Source organism: Paralichthys olivaceus, chromosome 12, assembly GCF_024713975.1.
Source record: "Paralichthys olivaceus isolate ysfri-2021 chromosome 12, ASM2471397v2, whole genome shotgun sequence".
NCBI lineage: Eukaryota > Metazoa > Chordata > Actinopteri > Pleuronectiformes > Paralichthyidae > Paralichthys > Paralichthys olivaceus.
The window spans coordinates 20914385-20934092 of NC_091104.1; the positions used below are offsets into that span (position 1 = coordinate 20914385).

Here is a 19708-nt window from a genome sequence, read left to right on the forward strand (position 1 = left end):
GCAGGGGCTAGGTTGAAAAACATTTTTTTAGAACTGATTGCAATGGCTAGGTGACATGTCCTAAAACTTACATCAAAAATAAAAGTTTGCTCATCAATAATTATTATGATAATGTCATATTATTCCTGCTCCTCAGGGAAAGTTTTGGTTTTAAACTATTAATAAGCAGAGAATGAAAAACAAATATCTGTATCATGCAATAAGCATTACATAGACATATATATTGATATGTAGCTATTGATCAAATTTATACTGCGATAATTATTGATATTGATTTTTATTGACATACCCTACCCAAGGATGCTCATGGGACACTGAACACTATGACCAAAACACAGGATGACATTGGTCCCCACACCTTTATGAAAGGTGTGGATTTAAGTAAAAAAATCTTAATTGATTTAAATGCAGGAAATGAAGCAAAGCAAAAACATTATTGTTGGTCAAGTAGGACTGTTGGTTACATCAATGGTTAATGCTAGTATGGCTGTATGGCTGTGCTAATATGTAATATTTTCAGTCACAATAGCCGTTCTCAATATCATCAATCGCAGAATATTAACTTACATTCATCCAGAATAAAAGGAATACTGTGTGGAAGAGATGAGCAGCAACGTGATGAGATGAACAAACGAAATCCAATTATATAGGCATAATTACACATCAAACTTATAAACAACAATTATCATCAAACATTCATTTTGTCATCTCATCAACCTTTGCCAGACGAGGATGTGGGCTGTCAAAGTGTTTAGAGCTAATGCTTTTCAAACTTCAGAGAACAGCCAAGTTATTTCACAATGACGCACTGAAAATGTCCTGGTGCCTCCATAATTAGGTTGTGGTTATTGCTCTCTTGAAAAAGCTTTAGACGTTGTGTTGTTATGAAGGATTTCATTTTAATACAGCAATGGCCTTTTTTTATTCCCGTGAATATGTTTAGTATTTGTAGTTTTGATACATTTTCTGGCTTCAAAAATTAAAGGTATTAATCATTGTTAACTGGTTTTGAGGATAAAGTAACAGTTAAAGGTACTGTGTGTAGAATTTAGTGACATCTAGTGGTGAATTGTCATGTTGCAGCTGAACACCCCTCACCTCACCCTCTCCTTCCAAACATGAAAAAGAAACTGTGGTAGCTTCAGTTGTCATAAAAACTCAAAAGGTGTCTAGTTTGTCCAGTCTGGACTAATGTAAAAAACATGGCGGCCTCCATAGAGAGGGTCCCCTCCATGTACATATATAGTATTTAAATATAAAGGGTCTTTTCTGGGGTAAATAAAACTACAATTCAGACAATTTAGATGAAAAAAACTAATGAAAACATCATGAGGATTATTCTACATTAAATTTCTGCCAATAGATCCCTTTCACCTCAATCTTCCACACTGGACCTTTAACAGTAAGATATACTTGTAATTCCATGGATCACAATCCCTCAAAGAGTTTAGCATTAACCTGTTTTCATATATATTTCTATACTCTAAATCAGAAAGTAAAATCTAGATTAAAAAACATTGATTGAGAATAGAAGGTGGCTGGCCTATTTCCTGTGTTCCGAGTTCCTCACATTCTCCGCTCTCGGTAGTTTATGTCTCACCCTGCTGGAAAAAGCCCAAAGCCTTTCTTTGGGGAGACTTGGTTGCTTGACAGTCGTTTAAAAATAGAGTCATTGATGCTTCTGTCTGTGAAGACACTTGAATGGAACTTTGTTTAACGCTGGCATTTGCATCTAGCGCACTTTGATTGTTCAACCATCGTGGTCTTACGATGGGAACATGAGTCATCAGAGATGGGTTGCATGCAGCACAATAGCCATGGACACAGACAGTACAGTGTTGTGCAGCCCACACAACCTATTGAGTCGAGTTTTGTATAACTGTGTAGCTGACGGAAATAGTTGAACAGCCGTTTGTTCTCTCATATGACTCATATCTACAGTATCTTCATCACATCTAATGTGTTCAATACTTCTGATGTATTGGAACTGATACGTGCGATCAGCTTTCATCTCCATCTTTATATTAGGAATCATCATATATGAAATTCTTATTGAGTTATGAGCCACTGCTCATGTGTGCTTTGTTTTTATGGTATCAGATGTCACATATGGAGAAAATCTCTGCTGAGCTTGGGGTGGGGTCCAGAACCTGAACAATAAATTGGACTGATCAAGACACTGCACTTAATAAGAAGGGCTGGTCTATCTCTTATGGAGACTGAGGTATTTTGAACTATAGGGGGCGCTACTGATAACCTTTTGTGACTCTGGTGGCATCAGTGATCTTTGTGGTGTGCTGGGACAGCAGCATCTCAGCTGCTGAAAGGAAGAGAACGGACCGACTGATTAGGACGGCTAACTCGGTCCTGGGATACCCACTCATCCCAGTGGAGATGGTGGTCCAGAGGAGAATGATAACTAAGCTGTCATCTCTGCCTGAGGACCAGTGCCACCCCTTACATGGTTAGGGTTGCAACAACACTGCAAATGTTTCCCTTGTGGGACTAATAAAGAATTATCTTATCTCAACAAGGTAAAATCAATAGATTGGTTTGTCCACTAGGGATCACCATGGAATTTGGTATGGACGTCATCTGAGTTTCTAGATACTTTGATTCATGCAACCTTATCTGCAGGCCAGAGTATTGATATATGATTATTTTGCAATTCCCCTGATACGTGCATGGACAACAGCTTTGAAATGTTTGCTTGCCTCTATAAACATAGAAACTAGAGAATAGATCAGGTGAGCAAAGGGTTGTGATTATGAAAAATGAACTATAGCTAAAGGTATGGTAATGGCTGTATAAAAAAGTTATAAATGTTAAGGTTAGGGAGAGATCGTGCTTACAGTTAGAAAAATGTCTGTGGCAGAACACAACTCTGAGCTAAATCATGAAAGTAAGTGAGCTACATGCCCATCCAACACTGATACACCCCTAGAGGTCGAGTTGTGCTATAACAGAAGTAGTTTATATACAATGTTGTCCAAGCAGGTGAAGAATAAGAAGTTCTTATTCCTCTTCCAAATGCTGTTCCAACTGAAGGCAGAGAGAAAAGCCATGATGGGATGGGTGAGAAGTAATATTTTTATATATGGGGAGAAGGTTGAACATGTTCTGATGGTCCTCACTGGAAGACATTCTTAGTTTTTCAATGTTTTTTCTGAGCCTGTTTGCCTCTCTGACACAAGCACACTGTCAGCCTGACCTTCAGGAGACAGCATGTCCTACACTGGCCCTAAATGCACTAAAATAATGAGGCTGAGAGTCGCTCAATGTTAATGTAATTCCTCCAGACACTATGGTATCTTTAAAACCAATGGATTAAATTACAAGACACAGTGTGAGTATTGACTGTGTGATCCCCAGAGGATCAAATCCTGAGATTTATCGTAACCACCCCTTTTTCGTCATCCCGAGGCCAAAATCTTTAACTGAGCCCATTAAATGTAAAATGCCCACTCCAATAACAATTTACTCTGAACAATAATGGTCTGCCCAACAAGGATTCTTCAGTAGTTAAATGCAAACTTGCTTTCATATATTCACTCATTGAAACCTTACTACTGTTAAGCTGCAAAAACTGTCCTATTTTAATACTTATTCTAAAGTACTTTTTTTCTCTTTACATTTCCATAAGGGGCCTCCTTTTGCAAATAATATGCAAGAGGTTTCAATTCATCTTTGTAGACGCAGCCAGGAGCAGCACACACAATCAATATAAAATGGGGGCATTCACTGACATTGTACTGCTGTCTTGGGAACATTACAGCAAAATAGCTTCATGAGACTTTGTGTTACTCTAACTAGTCCAATGAGAGTAACAACTTATTTTGTTTCCACTTAATCCCTCTCTAAGACTCCCAGGATGGTTAATTGCACTGCGTAGAAAGATTGTGTGCACATCAAATGAATTACAGACTGATACAGTACAGTACTATCTGAAATTAGCCTGGGCCTAATCATGTGCGATAATTCTCAAGAAACACTTGAGAGATGATTTTTATAAATACTGCTCAGAGCAGCAGGTGATCATTGAGATTCCATGCTGTGACATATGTAACACAGGGATTCACAGCAAACTGACTGCAACCCTGACATTTTTCAATGTGATTAATTGCGCTCCTGCAAAGCTGTGTCATTACAAATAAACGGAGATAAACAATTACAGTCAATGAAAGAATCCTGCTAAAGCTGCAAGGATATAAATATATATATATTTTAATACCAATTAAGGCAAGATGTCTTAATATTAATACTTTTAATTGAATTTAATGTATGACAATTGGCAAAAAGAGGTGACATCTGAGCATTGAACACACAGGTGTGAAAATCTTCTTGATAAACAAGGTTTTCAGGGGGTCTTGGTTCTTGGATCTTTTTATCGCTCCATAAATCATAAAACACTCTCTACAGCAATAAAAAAAAAAAAAAACATTTGCGGCATGTTATTTGGAAATAAAATGATCCATAAATCAAGCTATGAATGAAATATGAGCAGACGCCTCAGTAAAAACCTTCAGCTTCTAGATAGGAATGAAAGTGGCAAGTTTGGCCTATGTAACTGTTACTGAAGTAAACATTTCTGAATCTGTGAATGGGAAAAAATTTCATTTTGAGAAAACGATATGTATTGTTATTGAAATCTGCAGTCGTAGAAAGACAAAGTGCAGAAAAACAAAGACCTAAATGCCGGTTTGGGTGTTGTTTTTTTCCAATAGTCTGAAAAATTGTGGAAGCAGAAAAGCACCAAACCTCAAAACTGACTTAAAAACTCTGATTTTGCCTGAACTCTTTCTTCTGTTGTCTTTAAGCTAAATTAGAAATAATAGTAAACTCATGAAAGTGCTCATAAAAGTGGAGAAAATCAACTGAAAATACATTTTTCCCAGTTCAAGAATAAGAACAAAAATCCACAGTTCTTTTTTTAGAATGCGGCAGAATGACTGCTGACAAAGCTTTTCATGTTTTATTGATCAAAGATGTTATTGATTGACGGATGCATATTCCTCCATCTAATTAACTGATGACATATATTGTACTGCCAGACAACCAAAGTCCCACATCATGCAAATGTGGAGCAACTCTTCATTTGCCTCATCAGACGAGCTCACCCGGTGCTGATGCTAAATATAGAGCCGGCCCCGTTTCTTCATTTGTGTCTCTCCTGGGTGTTTGTGGTATTTTTTGCACATCAGCATCTTGTTATTGCTCTCAGCAGCTGGTTTGCAGCGTTCTGCAAACAGAATGCAGCATGTTATCAACAAACACAGCGGTGTCATTAAGGAGCGGCAAAAAGGGATTCAGTCATATCGCTCTGACTGACGGCTTTGTGACTGACAGCACTAGGGATGTTTAATTGAATATTTTATGTGGGTTTTGAAGAAGCTAACATGATGCGACAGACACCGCGGCATATCATTTAGAGGCCATTTAATTTCAAATGCTGATAAAGGATTTATTTCATTTTAACATAATGCAATATCCAGTTCAGCCTATTAAAGTATAAATAAAACAATTAACAAAGTAGAAAAATTACCTGACAATAGTTTAGGTCCAAAAACTCCATTATCAAACGCTTGTTAAATCCTGCAATGCGTTCACTTTGCATATTTGTTTAATCTTTATTTGAATTTGTATTAATATTTCATTAATCCATTATTGATTTGTCGGTTATATCACATAAGCAGATTCAACCCTGTTTTCTAGAGCAGTGGTTCCCAAGGGGTCATTCCCCAACAAGGGGTCATTACACATGACATGACACATGGGTCATGAGATTATGACTGTGGGAGTAAGTAAAAAACAAATAAACCAAACATCAGGACTTTAATCTTTTTAGTTCCTCTGTGAAATTCTGGATTTACATAATCATGCCTCATTTACATCAGTGTCAATCCAGACTTATGTAATGTAATTTATGCGCTCACATGGACAACACTGATGCTTCTTCTTTAGATCTGTACAATCACCATCTATAAACCAAACTGTCTAACAACTGTCTGTGGAACACATTGAGAATCTTTCATCTTATCACCTTCACACTAGGCATTTGTATTGTTATGGACCCAAGGAAGTGGAGCCTCGAAACCGGTGCGATTTGCACACGATGCGCTCAATATTATTAAAGTTTTTATTAGCAGGCGAGCGGTACTCTGTAGCAGCATCGACTGGGATTCATCGACGACAAGTGCCATTGTCGTTTATGATGCCGGGCATGTTTCCAACTACGACAACTGATTCTCCAGTTTGTGGTTCTGCGTGGTCGAGCTTCACTGAATAAACAGGTGAACAGCACTTTGAGGCGCAGCTTTAGGGTTCTGTGAACTGAGTCCAACAACCACGGCCAACTGCAACCAGCACCACCACAGGCCTAGTAAACCCACACAGAACAGACACTGCATTAGTGATTTCAAGGTGGACACCAAATGTGAAACTTGGTCACAATCTCCACTTCTGTTTTATGGTGTTGAATAACGAGCAGAGGAGTAGCTGAGGTGATGTTAGGAGGTGGATGATGACCTTTGAAAATAAATCTCTGAATTTAGATGTTACTAGGAATTTTTGTGCATTTTGTCATAACACTGTTATTCTCAAGTTATGGCCAACAAAATGTTTTGTGGCCTGCAGTGACCTTTTATCACCAAATTTTGATCAGTTCATCATTGAGTCAAAAATCAAAATGTTTGCACAGATTGAAGAAATTCCCTCAAGAGTGACAATGGGACAGACGGACACCCTAAAAACATCATTCTGGTCCCGGCTGTCGCAGGCACGGTGGCATATTAAAACAATATACAGCCCTATTTGGATTAAACATTACACTCTGAGGTGGAGGATGAAATATTTCAACAATCGTAAAAAAAAATTCAGTCTGGGATATTTGTGAACCTTCACCAGGACAGAGCCAGACGCCTCAGTCGGGGGAGTGGGAGAGTGAAAGTCAACCATTATATACTTGAATCACAGAGGCCCAGTCAAACACAACAGACATGAAATACTTGTTGTGTGATAGTGTGTGTGAAATTTAAGATGAAGGATCAAATGATTGTTGCCTGAGAACAAAGTTGTAAAATCCTGTTTCAGAGTGATGTGAACAGCTGTACAAACTTCAAACTTGTGAATTTATGAGACAACCAGCCGTCGTCAAACGTCTTTCAATTTTTTTGACTTTGCACTGTGTGAAATGTTTTTGGTGTCAGTCTGGAGTATACTCCCGATCTGAGCTTTGTAAGAGACAAAAAGATGTCCACAATAGAAGCATACAAATTGCCAGACACTGTGTTGTTGTTTTTTTAAAAGAATGTTGTGTGTCACATACAAAGCTCAGCAGAGACAACATAATTACCACCTACCATCTGAGGTACAGCCATTATAGCCAACAAGCGGAAACCTTTAATCCTTTCACGTGAAGTCTACTTGGCTCAGGAGACTACAGTGTAGAATCTGCTTCTTCTAAAACAAAAGTGTCATCACATCACATTTTTTCAAACTTCTAAATACAAGAGTTCAAACCACAAATGCACAGGTTAGATTTTCAATCTTAACACTATTGACTTCAGAATATTTACAGTTAAAGCCAACATGAGGGTATTCAGTGTGAGGTACATTTCCCAGAAATATACTTGGTTGCTTATAAATCTAGGATGGCATACCTCTGGCAAGGCAGAGCAATCCTACCCATGTTTGCCTTGTTCTCATAGAGGGTTTGGTGGAAATCAGTGTTGTAGATTATGTGTAACAACTAACCATTAAATAAAACCAATGAACCAAACTCTAATCTACTCTGCAGAGGACATTAAAATACAGCTTCTTTGCTTTTGTAGAAAACGACCCTGAACACAAAAACTAAACTAGAAGCACCGATGCCTTTTGGTTTTGAGCCCGAGGTCTTCTCATCCTGGATGTGCAAGAAAGCATTACTGCAACAATGACACAACTTGAATCCCTGGCTGTCTGCAAACACACATTTTCCACTTGTTAACTTGTGTTTGAAAGAAATACGGTCAGTGTTTTAACTGAACATTTGAAGGAAAGACACATGAAGGTGGAGGACGGGGAATACTCTTTTGCCCGTTGAGTCCAGTGTTGAATGAGGCCTTTTTCCATGTTTTCAGATGTCAGCATCAAAATGGGACAACTTGCCTCATCACGTGTGATTAGCCGTGACAGGTAGCAGAGTCTGGTGGCTGGCTGTCACACTGAGGCACTTAGCGAGTGAGATCAGTCCACAGGCATTGGCAGCTTTATTTACAAGTTAGCACCGTGACTGCAGACCAACTTACTGCGAATCCATCATTTACTCAACTCCATGCACTTAATCTATAAATGTGACATGGACTTAACCTTAATTATAGCCTGTGCTTTTTCTCCTCTGAACAAATAATGAATGACCTTTGAGGTAATAAGCTTTAAAAATGCATTGACTTTAACCTTTGTGTCGTGTTCGTTTCTCCCCCCTTACTTTGGTGCTCCCGGTCAAATTTGACCGGCCTGTTTTAACTGCCCTTACATTAACACAAAAACCATTGATCGTCACCAAATTGTATTTAACTCCCTTTTAACCTGTAAACAATGTCTCAGACTACTGGTTACATGAATAACTGCAGTGAATAGACACAGAAATTGAAAGTTGTATTCCAAAATTAACATTTATTGTAGAAAAATCAAAACAGAGACCAAATTCACAGAACATCAGAACATCAACATGAACACATTGTGTGTGTGTGTGTGTGTGTGTGTGTGTGTGTTCAGACACAGGAGTTATCACATGTGATGTTATGCCCCTTGAGACCGGCTGTCATGTCCAACACAACACGCATGCCTTGGTTTTTTTCTGGCCTTCCAGTAACAGGTTTCCCTGTGTAAACCTGCATATTCCAGGCGTAGCTGCTCCTGGCATCACATGCTGCCCAGATCTTGATCCCATACTTGCCTGGTTTGCTTGGGATGTACTGTTTGAATGGACAGCGACCTCTGAAAGGGACCAGGCGCTCGTCCACTGTCACCTCAGGGCCTGGATTGTACATCAGTGGTAGGCGCTCCACCCACCTGTCCCAAACGTTCCTGATGGCAGCCAGTTTGTCGTCTCGCCAGTGGAAAGGTCGTGTAGCTCTGTCATCAAATCTGATAATTCTTGAGAGGACATGAAACTGTTGCAGGGACATAGTTGACCAGAATATAGGCCTCCCTGACTCTGCATCCCACAGACTTTTTGTAGTCTCATTGTTGGACCGATGTACTCCTGCTAGAATCAACAGACCCATGTAGGCTTGGAGGTCTACCTGGTCCAAGGCCTTCCATGTGTCCGCAAACACACGCCCCCCTTCCAGGTTTGTCATCGCCAGTATAATTTCCACAATGGACTCTGGTAAAAAGAGTTGGAAGCTGGACTTGATGTCATCCACACGAGATGTTGCATACCGTGTTGGCCCTGGTGACATCCTAATGATATTTTCCCCTCTTGTTCTGCCTCCTCTGTCCTGGGGGGATGAATACCAGAGCAAGTTGCCATCCTTGAACTGGAATGTCACCTCAGGTGTGTCTTCCACAGGGGCCTCTTCCCCAGGTGCCTCTTCCTCAGGGGCCTCTTCCTCGCCATATGTTGACTGTTCGGTCTCATGATGGTCTGGATCAAAATCAGGATCGTTGTCTTCTATTTCTGAAACATCCTCCTCTATTTCTGGTTCAACTCCAATCCCGTCTTCATCAGTTTGAAAAAAAAGGTCAAGAGCCTCTCTGACAGAAAAACGTCTGATCGGGCGCCGACTCATTGTGTTCAGAGTAAAATAAGAGCAATGCACAAGCAAGCTATATATAGGGGATCTGTGAGAAGATATCATACGTTTTGTATCGAAAGTGTGGTTCACGTGGGGGGATGGACACATTAGCCCGGGAAAGAGCCAGGTTCCCATAACAAACACCTAATTGGTAACTTTGAAGTGTTACACGTTTAGTCTGGAAGGTGTGGTTCACGTAGGGGGACAGGCACATAAGCACGGGAAAGAGAGGACACATGGTCAGTCTGAAAGGGGTTCACGTGGGGTGGAGTGTGTGTGTGTGTGTGCGTGTGTGTATGTGCGTGCATGCGTGTATGTGCGTGCGTGTGTGTGTGTGTGTGTAGGTGTGTTTGTGTGTGTGTGTGTGTGTGCGTGTAGGTGTGTTTGTGTGTGCGTGTGGTGGTGGTGGTGGATTTGTGGTTGTGTACTATCTGATGAATGAACACAATCTAGGGTCACCCATTCATTTCCTATGGCGGTCATTTTTGACCGGGAACACCACAGGTGTTACAAAGTTGACTAAACAACTCAAAATTCAATGAAAGTAGTGATCAGCAATTGTAAATGTTCAAATGCCTAGTGTGGAGGATATCATAAGCCCTTGAGACAATAAAATGTAAAACACAATATTTATGATTGATCGAAATGGAAATCGGTCAGATTTGACCCGAACACGACACAAAGGTTAATGAAAATCTCTGATGACAAATGGACTTGTAGATGTGAATACATCAAAATAAAATCCCAAAACATCTTTTCTAAGCAGTTGTCATGGAGATGCTTTTGATGGGCCAGCATCATATTGACGTGTAACTCGTGTTTTCTAAATGTGACATGTGAAAATGACTCACTATAATAATATAGTTGCGTGTTACATTAACTGCAGTTTTGCCCTACTGGTGATTTCTCAGAAGTAAAAAGAAACAGAATGAAGACTGTGCCATGAGTGAAGGTTATTAGAAAGAGGGGTCACCATGTATTCATACTGTATAGACTGACCTTTCAAAATGCCGTGCTTTGTCATCAAAGACCGACCCTACACCACTGCAGCACCACTTACGTATGTGAGCGGTTCTTAGGTGGAGGTGGAGGTACTTGAAGACATACAAAGAAAGAAAGGCAGAGATGTGATCAAATCAGTGATATTCAGCTCTTTGAGGGGAGCCAGAGCATAAAGCCCTGTTCCTCTCCGAGAGCCATTCATTTTTAATTGGGTGGGGTTACTCAGTTTACTTGTGACATAACCAGGATAATGATATGCTAATTCAGATCAGAATAAACTTAAACCTAGTCCACACGTGCAAAAATAAATTCGTGGGATGTCTAACAGCACTAAATTACTTGAATTGTTGGACTGAAGTTCAATTATCTGCATTGTAGACATTAATGCCCTTTCTGTGCCATGTCTAAGCAGTGTTTCTCATTAATGATCTAGTCTGTGGTGGCCCACCATTTTCTCAATTGTCCTGCTGCAGTGTGTTACACTTCAAATAACACAAGGGAGCTCTGATTTGGTGTTTTGGTTCGCAGCTGCATTGTACAGCTGTGTGCAGGGCTATCATCACGATCCACCCGAGAACCTGTCACACTTTCCTCTGTAACTGTGCAGGAGAAAGTGAAAAATTCTTGGATTTGCCCGGATTCACTCCGAAATTGAGTTTTTTCCTGACCTGTACTGTGTCCTTCTAGTAATCTTTGCAGAACCCAAACACAACTGCAAACAACATTCTTTGCAGAAGTAGTAAGAGTTAATGCGGGGTTTATTATTATCTCAACCACATGCTGATTATGTTAAAAGTATGGTTGATCTATGAGGCATGAACACTATCAATGTAATAACTGAGGGGGGGATGGACTCCCCCTTCACTTACCTTTCTCGGTGATGAAAATCTTGTGTTGTCACTAATCATGTGAAAGGGAGTGGCGTGACTTTAATGTGGGGAAATTTGTGTACAATTGTTAAAGGGATGGCTCAAGCTGCCCACGACTTGGTTCCTGCCATTCTTACCAAGGAGTTGTTGAAAAGAGGCAGATTGTTCCTGAACGTCTCGTCACCTAGGTTAGGTAGATGTTGCACACATTGATGCTGGAATGGGCAGAAAGTTTCCAAACTGATCCGACAGCTGCATCTATTGCATTTGAGCGAATATCACATGAACATAACACTGCGGCTTTGCGCCGCTGTGTGATGGGCGATAAAATGTTTTGGATGTAATCCAGCTTACAATTTACATCCTGCATGCAGAAGCGACTACATTACAACCTGGCAGCAGACAAACATGTGCTTCAGGCTCAGGCTCTTTGTGTAAGCCTCATCTCAACATCCACTCACAACAGATTTTGCAACAACAAAGTATTTTGGAATTTAAAGTGCGTTATTACCCTTGCATACATTATGCATAGCCCCTGTGTACTTGTCATCAACTCAAATATTCCATCTTTTGTGCGGCACTGGAGGGCTCAACTAACACAGTAAATTACTGTATGCAGCTTCATAATATATCTTGCATGCAAATGAGACTATAAATACACCGACTCATCTCTCAGATGCATCACTCTCGCGGGGTGTTAAACACTGAGCTGTGATACACTATAGGTCTCTCGCTGTATCGTAGCTCTTCGCTATGAACAAACTTACTTCTGTCACGAGCCGTTGGAAATTTTGCTCAACAAAGGCAAGCGGCGGTAACCACAGAGGCTGAGATAAAGAGGGTTTGGCGTTTCCAGGCTGGGCAGCAAACTTTCTAACAGGAGTCACAGTCATATTTTTCTTTTTTTTCCTTTTTAAGAATTCATTGGCATAGAACCTGAATATTACATAAGAAGTGCAGAGATTGCACTTTACGTGGTCTGGAGGGAATGTAAGGAAAAAAAAGGATTTTAAATCGGTATGTGTCTGTCTGCATGCTATTAATGAAGTGAGTGAAAACATTTAATTTGCTGTATTGAGATGTGATTTTAAAAAGGATCAAACCAAATTGCTTGAATTCTAACACAAGCAAAGATAGCAGTACTAATACTACTTATTGCAATCTTGATGTGCGTCACATTGTCACTGCCATCAAAAGCTCTCAAATCTCGTCTGTCCACGTTGACATCTGTCTTTGTCCCAAGATATTTTCTTTTCTGTTTCAGGTCCATTGCGTGTTAGAAACGTGATCAGCACACCCACTTGCTCACTGTGAATTTCTCACATGGGCTCAGCCATTCTCTGGACATTATAAGAACGGGATGGCAGGAAAAACTTTAAATAATGTACAGAGCAACTGACGTTTGCGTTCACACATACATGTACGTGCCCTCTGGCTTATGCCACGAAAGTGGCTGGAGTTCAGTGCGTGTCTGAAAGCATTTCATAGAAGCACAGGCCTAAATGCTATCAAGTGGAAAGAGATACAAACTGTGAATATTTCCTTTTGAATTAGCCAAATGAGTTGTTTGTGTGAATTAAATGACACTGTTGCATGTGTAGTCACATCGCTTGTGGTCTGTTGACACTGCACAGTTCTTACCAGGTGATATTGTAGCTGTCAGAAATGCTCAGGAATAAACCCTAACCCTTTGACATTTAGTAAGCCGACGTGAACATTCTTTTTCCACCCCGCTGCTCGTAATTATGAAGGATGTGATGTGAATGTGGCATTAGCTGTCTTCTAGGCTGTTGCTCTGTGGCAAAGGGCAGTAAACAAACTGCAGTTCTGTATTTTACACCATTTTGCATTTTAGTTTTCACTAAAATATTTAAATGAAGGAAGTGAACTCAACTTTAATCAAATATATATACATGCTTTGTGCACTTTAATGCACACACAAGAGTAATCTACACGCGTGTCCATCTCAGCAGAGCGTAGCATTTTCAAATTCATATACATTCATCACCTATAATAGCTGCTAAATCCAATTCTAAAATACATGCTTTCAAATATATGTGACTGTTCTGCGTCCCAGCACCCCACTCCAGCTGTTGTACAGCACACCCCTCCATCCTATCACAACCCCCACTGTATTCTTCAGGGAGTAAGTGCAGTGAGACTGGCTGCACCGTGATAATGATTAAATGGCTGGTGCCTTGAGCCGAGGTAACATTAATTCTTTTCAAACAGATTTTGCTCAAACACAGATGAATTATGTAGCAGAGGCCCGCTCAAGCAAACCGCACGACGTGTCAACCATGATGCAGAGCTAAAGATAGAGCCAACAACAGGTCAGGTTTGCCTCCTCTGCGCGGGGCCCACAATGCTGTGGAAAACACTGTAGGTTCAATGCAGAGGTGGATCAAGAAGCCACAGCAGCACGTTTAATAGTGTGCCAAGTTGTCATCTGTCGTTAGAGCATAGATTATGCACATGGCAATTTAACTCTGAGGGAATGCCTCTGGAAGCAGTGAGAGAAATGATGTGAATCATTTAAAAAAATGTATTGGCACACTGGACCATTTGCACTGGTGAAATAGCAGCGGGTGAGACTGGGTTACATTTTTCACACCAGCACACAAGGTAAGATTAAAGTGGAGAGCAGAAAAAAAAAGGAAACTGCTTTGTGTCAGAGAATCTTTGAAACTATTCTAAAGTTTGCTTCCTTTCTTGCAAACTCACTGTTGAATTCTCATCCAGCTGTACGTCTCATGTTTGCACCACTGGGCTGAGCCAGATGTCCGTCTCAAACCAACTGAGCTTTGGTTTTAAATGTAATGTGTCACTCGTGGTGACGTGGTTTGCCATGAAAGCTCCTTTCTATTGTGCCAGCACTTTGATGTCATCTTTAACATCAGGCTCAGTAGTTTAAGGTGACTCTAAGGAGTGTTGCCTTTTTGAAGACATCGTTCATTTGCATTCAAAGGGACCACCGGTCCTCCCGTCCAGCGCTTGGATCAAAACACTGCCAACAGCAGGCAGAGCGACGTGCCTAGCATTCTCTCTAGACCTCTAGTCTTTCAGATGCCTCATTTGCAGCTTAGGTATCATGTGCGAATCCCTCCAGATAGACAATGTCACGGCATACTACTGAGCAACACGTCATGTTATTATGTCAGGAATACAGGCAGAGGAGGATTTTATGTTATTTGGAGAAACAGCACGCCAGCTCATTGATAATGCAGTACTCTTGGTTAGTACGACTTAAGTGTGGGGAAGCAGTTTTCTCATGTCTGGACGAGCTTGTCAAGTCTGGAAACATCAAGTTTCATCACCCAGACGTTAAACAGGAAGTCTGTGTTTCAGATATGGGTGTTGGCCAGATAAGCAGAATCAAATAAAATACATAAATGAATTGCATCATGGGAAGTATAGGGTCCAATATTGTTTTTGGAGGTTGGCCCACATTAAGTAAAAGTCAGCATAGCTTGGCCTCTGCTGCATGTTTTAGCCACATGAGTGGTTTGCTAATTAGCAAATATGAACAGGTTGACACAGTGTTATAAGATTGTGAATGTGCAATTATAGCTTATTAACATTAGCATGTACTGTCATTGTGAGCATATTAGCATGCTGACATTATCATTTAGCTTAAAGCATCACTGTTGCTAAGGCCTCACTGACAGCAGAATGGCTGCAAATGTACATCCACTGGCTAAAACAATTAATCAATATAATCAATTCATCTTATTATGTAGGAACTATATGCTCGAAGGGCATCTGGTCTCACTTTGCAACAAACTGCACGCAATGAATAACCCAAGAAATTGAGCAAATTGAGACCATTGATCTGGTGTGGCAACACAGTTCGCACGAGGACTAACCACCTAGAAATAATGCATGAACACTCACAAGCCAGAACAACCCAGTGGTGTTTTTCTTGTTCCTCCCATTCTGATGACATTGTGTGAATGCAGCATTAAGTGCAGCCTCACAGAGCTGCTAGAATGCCTGTAGTTTATTTTAGAGTGCATTTAATAATACATATGTAGTCGCTGGGAAACCAAATTGTGAAGCAAAACTAAAAAAAGACAGATTTTTACATTGCATACAGTGAAAATATTTGAAGACAAATATTGTTGTTTAGAGAGCATTGCAGTCAGCAGAGCAGTCCTCTTTTCCCTAGCACATCAAAATAGCTAGCAATGTAAACACCATCCACGAAAACGTTCTTTTAATTAGCCATGTTTGATTGGTCCCCGTTGGACTTAATCGTCTTGGTTGTGACCAACTAAATATTGATAGAATGATAAATTGGTACTTGAGCCTTCAGCAGATTTTATGGACACAGACACACTGTACATTCAGATGCTATAAATACATTTCATGGCCTGCTATTTTATAGAGCCTTTATATGTTTGTGCAAGAATAAGTGGCCAACATGTGCACATTCATTTGCATGGCCTGAGATGCTGCCAGAAAACCAGAGGCGACACATGTTCCTAAGATGTAAAGCTTACATGTGGATGTGGAATCCACTAATCAACCAATTTTCATTTCTTTTAAATGTATGCCTGTATGATAACTAATATGAATGAAAACTAAATACAATCTAGCTCCAAGGGAACAGTCGTCTCCTTGCTGTCTCCTTATGGAAGTCCAGTTGTGGTTTGGATCAGATGTGTTTTCTTTGGCTCGACTTGAAATCGACCACGTGAAGCAACAATGTGTGTGTTTGTGTTTACTATCTGCATATATTTGTTTATCTCATATGGAAGCCTAATTGATTGATTTTGTTTGCAGACACGTCTGTGTTTAGTATGTTTTTTTTAATGGCATAGAAGTGGTTTCATTCTGCAACTCATCCTGCAACTGACATGATGTTCACACACTGTTGCGTTCTTGAGTGAATCCTTAACTCAAATGCCTGAAGGGATGCTGGCTCTGAGATGGAGCTCATCACTAACACTGGACACACAGCTTAAACAATTTCTTGGCATCCTCCATCCAACTTGATGGATCCCTTATAAATGACAGGACACATTCTTGATTGATTGCCTTGGTGCAATTTCTTGCAAATAAAGTGACTGCCCAGCTTAATTTGCCTTTAGGCACTCAGGAACTCATTTCTTATTTAAATTATCTGATGTTTATGAGACAGTGCATTGCTTGTTTTACATCAAGTTCTCTGACAACCACAGCCATTACATAGAACCCCAATGTGTAGCAAAAGGAGACAGCTGCCATCTTGGACATTTAAGAATATTCAAAAACACTTTCAAGTCGTAAACATGGGAATATTTTTTTTTTCTCCTGCCACACAGCTTCAGTCCCTGCAACATCGCAGTGGATACATCTGTATCATTTTACTTACAGCAGAAGCTACTGTACATATTTTGGCTTAGAATTACTTTGGTGTCACTGTCGCTTTACAGCTGTGGTAGTACGATGAAATTATAGTGGATAATCAATAATCAAAATTATTCTGCAAATCATGGTTTCATCTTTCATGTGTTATCATATTACTTTTCTTTGAATACTCCATAGTATAGTAGTATTTTGGGTGCATAATGTAAAGAGCCATATAGGTTATGGTATTGTACATTATAACCTCATGGGGAACATTCCTTTATTTACATATTCACCAACTTCAAGGACTTGTACCTCCATGCATAATGTCATGTCCTAAATCTGCATTAAAAACAACTGTAGCTGAAAAATTACTGCCGAACATAGTACCACAAACCTTTTTTCCACTGTACCATTTTCACTGCATTACATCAAACATAATCTAAAATGACAGCTGCTGATGACCTCAGCGACATGTATGCCAACAGCAGTGTCTTAACATACGGCATGAAATTGTAGCTGTCTGAATTCTGGTTTAACTTTTACAGCTCTGTGCCCGTTTCCACTGGAACAATGTTAAACCCACCACGAGGCAGTGTGGGCACTCGGGCTGCTGTGGGTGGGAATAGGGAGGGATGGAGAACACAGCTTGCAGGCTCTGGCATCTCATTAAGTATATTATGCTGTCAGAATCAAAGCAGAGGTGTACTTGGCAACAGCCAACATGCTACAACCAAGGAATTCAGGAAATCTCTGTGGCTTAGTAACACCCCACATTGCAGAGGGAGCTTGTCAATGGGATTTCGGGAGGATATTCTGCAGCTTTTCAGCTGTGACAGAGGCAGAAATCACACAGCATGAAACAACGCTTCTTTCAACCCATTCATCAAATTCTAATTTATAAACCCCATTTCTAATTAAGGCACCAGGGACAGTGTGTACTGTAAAGGGTTGGTTTAACTTTTGCAAATAAGAGGCAATAACCAAATTAACTCAAAAATATTATAAAAATCTTTTTTTTACTTCACATCCTATGATGTAGTCAGTGTTGGCCTCAGTTGGAATAACTTGCATCTAGAAACAGGTGAGAAACATCCGATTAACGCTCTTTAATGTGACTTAGGCTTTAATCCAATCATGTATAGACAAAACAGAAGACTGAAGGAGCAGTCAAAATAAACTGTAAATAACTGATGATGAAGAAACTCTAGGAAAATGCTGGAATGCTGACAGAAACTGACGGAAGTGAAATGCATTGAAAGGACACAAGGGTTAGTAACAATAGAACATAGAAAATGAGTGATTGTGCACAAGCAAAAACATATTGTTCATGTCCCATTAACACGACCACAGCATTAAAATACTTGCAGGAAGAGGGAATCTCTCTTTTTAAAAGAGAGGTTGAATCAAACTAAGACATTTGAGCACAGACACTTTTTTATATGAATCAGTCAGATGAACAAATAAAAACAAATGCACGGAGTGTATGTGGAAGCAGGTTTGACACTGAATCTCTATCAGCACATTACAACAAACAGCAGCCAGTTGGATTCGTGTATGTTTAATAATCTGCATGGTTCCCGATGTTGTTGGTAGATGATATTTGATTACAACACAGAGCTGTTGAGTCCGCATATATGGTATGAGCTTTCTTCCTGATTAAAAATGCAAATAGAAACCAAAACCATCCAGTCCAGCACTGCACAGTGCAGTTTGAGTCAATTCAAACCCAAATGAAATTGCTTTCACATTCATATCGTATGAATACCAGACATATCTGAAGATATCTGCACACCTGAATTAAAGAAACACTACCTGCATGGCTGGGGACCACTACATAAGTGAGAATATGCTCTTTTTATGCCTCTGTGCCATTGGTAGCCAGTGGCATGATGTTGTCGGGTTGTCCGTCTGTACCACTGTCCCAACTCTTGTTTACACTATATATCAAGAACGTCTTGATTAGATCTTGGTGGTCTAAATTCTAGGTCACATTGATCTTACAAAACAGGAACACCTCCAGGCAATGCTTAAAATTAGTTTCAAACATTCACCTAGACTCATAGATAGAATAGAAGCCAAAGATCAAGGTCACTGTGACCTCACAAAACCCTTTTTTTGCCTTGTGAATCAGACATTGTACAAACTCAGAATGCTTTAGAATTTGACACAGATGTTCACTTACTCATGAAATAATGATTACAGTGGTCAGAGGTCATGGTGATCCCATTAGTCTGGGAAAAAAAAGAATGAAACTGCACTGGTTGGAGAAGGCATACAACCGTAGGGCTGTAATTCTAGTTCATAATGTGGCTGAACAGACTCAGACTTAAATAAGCTGCACTTCTCTAGAGGTTTTTAAATGGACAAAGTGCAAATCATGGTCATTTTCAGTGACTGAGCTCTCTGCTTTTCCATCATGCTATACCACTGTCACAGTGCCACAGTGCTCATTATCCAGTATCACACTGACACTAATTTGGTGTCTTTTGTCCATGGCCATATGACTCCGGCTTCCTCTCAGCCAGCGTGATTTTTTGCGCAATTCACTGTTCTACCTGATCTGGCAAAGACAGACTTCTGGCAGATGCAAACCTCAAGAGGAGAGATATATTATTCTGTAAAGAGAGCACAAATTACATTGAGACTTCAAAATTGCGTATGTTTATTAACTTTGGCCGGCGCAGTCTGGAGAAAGATCACACAATTTTCTCCTTAAAATAA

The 19708-nt window shown here is 40.1% G+C and overlaps 1 protein-coding gene across 1 annotated transcript in view; it reads left to right on the forward strand.

Moving 5' to 3' along the window:
- The window catches only part of LOC109627982 (leucine-rich repeat and fibronectin type-III domain-containing protein 2), a 137769-nt gene that overhangs the window by 55007 nt on the left and 63054 nt on the right, over positions 1-19708 (forward strand). The window lies entirely within an intron of this gene.